Here is a 2,957-nt window from a genome sequence, read left to right as displayed (position 1 = left end):
CATAACGTAAAAAATATAAGATTCCCACCTGATACTCAAGACTGCCATATGGGGCAGCCATCCATTCCTTTTGCATGATTTGATCCTATTCAATAATGTATAAAAGTTTACACATTGAAACTAGATTTATCAAAATTAAAGAAACTTCATAGATAAAATTTTATAGAATTCAACAATCATAAAAATACAATTCCTAAATATAAAATTTCAAATATATAAATAGAAGGATTTCAAAATAAAAAAAAATCATATATGCTAATGGCCTTATGAGAAATCTATGATATCATTCAACTTAAAGGAAAAAAAATATGAAAATGAATCTTAGCATCATTGATAAGTTGTAAGTAAAATACAATAATAAATTTGAAAAATAATATGAATAACTTAGACAAAAAAACAAACAAATTAAGGGATTCAATGGACAAATTTACAAATCTACTGCCCTAACACAAATCCTAATTGATTACAATTTTACTTAAAAAAAATTGTTACCCTGCAAAAACTAAACTAAGAGATTACCTTGAGAAATAAAATCAAAGGTGGTTTATGAAGAGGATGTGGAAGGATAATGCTAGAGTGGAATTATTCTGATGAGTCGCTGGAATAGAGAGGGTATTGGAACAATTAGGGTCACTGGAAAAGAAACGGTTGCTGGAATTGTGAAAATAATACAAGATTTGATCATGGTTTTTTTAATCTCGTATGCGACCTTTAGAAGCGGTCTTAAACCACTTCTAAAACAAATCTATAGAATTGATTTCTAAAACTACTAATATATGTGGCCAAGAGCAATGGTTTAATAACTGCTTCTAAAAAAAGATCTACTGAATCGATTTTAGAAGCAATTTAGTTGGACCAATTATATTGGTTCTGCTTTTACAAACGCTTTATCAACTGCTACTAATTTTCTGATCCTAATGTCCTATTTTTTTGTAGTGAACCCCTAGTGCTCTTGAGGATGTTAAACCTATCTATGTCACTTGGTTATCAAGCATTTTCATGTGCTTTTTAGAATTTTCCATCCTTTGATTAAGTCTCTTGAGGTCATTTTTCATTTCTAACTACATAGCTAGAATTTCCTCAAGCAATTTTTCTATTCAGGATGGCTAATACTTGGGTTGTTGCTATTGTGATGAATAGCCTTGTTGTTGCCCTGTTTGATAACTTTAACATTTCCCAATGTGTTACCCTTGATTTTGGTTATTTTTATTGGAGAAGTTGGGATGATTCTTCCAACCTAGATTATACGTATTGGAGTATGGGTTATTTTGCCATGTGTTGAAGTTGTCAATAACATCACATTATTCAATTTAAGCTAATTAAGCAGAGATAGCTACAAGTGGGCAAGCTTTTTGACCATGTTCCGTGCTTCCACATGATTCATATACTCCTATAATTGTGTTCGCCGTATTAGTGCCTATTGATTCAAGCTTCTTTATTAAGGCATCCATTTTTAGTGATATTAGACTTAAAGCATCAACGTCATATTTACCGGGTACCTTAATGGGATTCCCTGGGAAAAACTTCCACTTCTTTCTAACGCCCACTGATAATGATTAAAAGTCACACTCGCTATTATTTCTACGGCTTCATTAAGACTCTTGTTCATAAGGCTACATTTGGTTGGGTGTAATGTAATCTAGCTTGTAATGTAATCAAATTTGTAATATAATATAATGTAATCTTGATTACATTACTACGTTTGGTAATGTAATGTATGTAATCTTTGATTACAAGGGTGATTACATTCTTTTGTTTGGTGTCCATTATTTTTTATAAGAAATGTAATTTGTATTATTATAAAATGATAAAAATATCCTATGACCTCTACCGATGGTCGCCGCACCTCTGTCAGAGCTTGCGGTAACCAGCGGCCGCCGTCGTTGGCCTCCTCCGTCGACCGCTGTCGACCGTCGTCGGCCGCCACCGTCCGCTGCTGGCCGCCGGCAATCGGCAACAAGAGACAGAGACAACCGTCGGTGGTGGCAGATGGTGGCCGGTGGCGGCGGTCGGCGGTGGTTGCCTGTGGAGGCGACCGACGGTGGTGGGTGAAATGGCAGCTAGCAGACGGCGATGGGCGACTGTGGCGGCGGCCGGTGGTGGGCGACGGCCGGCGGCGACTGGCGGTGGGTGGTGGCCAGCGGTGACCGACGGCTAGCGGCGACCAACGGTCGGCGACGATCGGCGGCCGGTGGCGACAGGCGGTGACCAGCGGCCGGCGGCAGGCAACAACCACTGGTGGCGGCGGCCGAAGGCAGTGGGCGGCGGTCATGGTGGACTAGGGATATATTCGACATTTAAATTTAGTTAAACTGTGACCTCATAATATAATCGAATTACATAGTATTTGCTTTGCAATCCAGATTACAAAACTTCACTACCTTTTGTAATCCAGATTACATTACATTACAAGTTTAAAATTAAACCAAACAAAATAATCAGCCTTGTAATTTAATCCTGATTACATTACAAGGTAGATTACACCCTACCAAACGTAACCTAAGTGTTTCTTCAGCCGCAGAGACAAGAGATATCTTTGTATGATAATTGATTTCATTATAGAATATGTGGATCACTAACCATTTTTCCAAGCTATGGTGTGGGCATAGTTTGATTATATTTTTGAATCTATCTCATGCTTCATAAAGAGATTCAGTGTCAAACTGTCTGAAACTAGGAAATAAATTCTGTATATGTGCTATCTTGCTAGGTAGGTAGAACTTATCAAAAAATAATTGCTCACACTGTTCCCAAGATGTAATGTTATTTGCAAGTAAGGAAGAGAGTCATAGTTTTGCTCTATCCCTTAAAGAAAAGCCAAATAAGAGTAATCTAATTGCTTCGGCCGGTACCCCATTCATCTTCATTGTTTCACATATTTCATAAAAAAACTTCTAGGTGCTGATTAGGATCCTCATGTGATCCTCCTCTAAACTGATGTTATTGCACCATAGTAA

At 37.5% G+C, this 2,957-nt stretch overlaps 1 non-coding gene across 1 annotated transcript; it reads left to right on the top strand.

The window, feature by feature from the left end:
* Positions 1-2,589: 2,589 nt before the first annotated feature.
* LOC122054363 lies at positions 2,590-2,695 on the top strand. Its single transcript, XR_006132685.1, has one exon. It is a non-coding gene; the product is annotated as a small nucleolar RNA R71 (small nucleolar RNA).
* Positions 2,696-2,957: the final 262 nt, after the last annotated feature.

This window comes from Zingiber officinale, chromosome 3A (genome assembly GCF_018446385.1).
Source record: "Zingiber officinale cultivar Zhangliang chromosome 3A, Zo_v1.1, whole genome shotgun sequence".
Classification (NCBI taxonomy): Eukaryota; Viridiplantae; Streptophyta; class Magnoliopsida; order Zingiberales; family Zingiberaceae; genus Zingiber; species Zingiber officinale.
The sequence above is the reverse complement of the archived record's forward strand: the minus strand, read 5'-3'. Positions and strand labels throughout refer to the sequence as shown.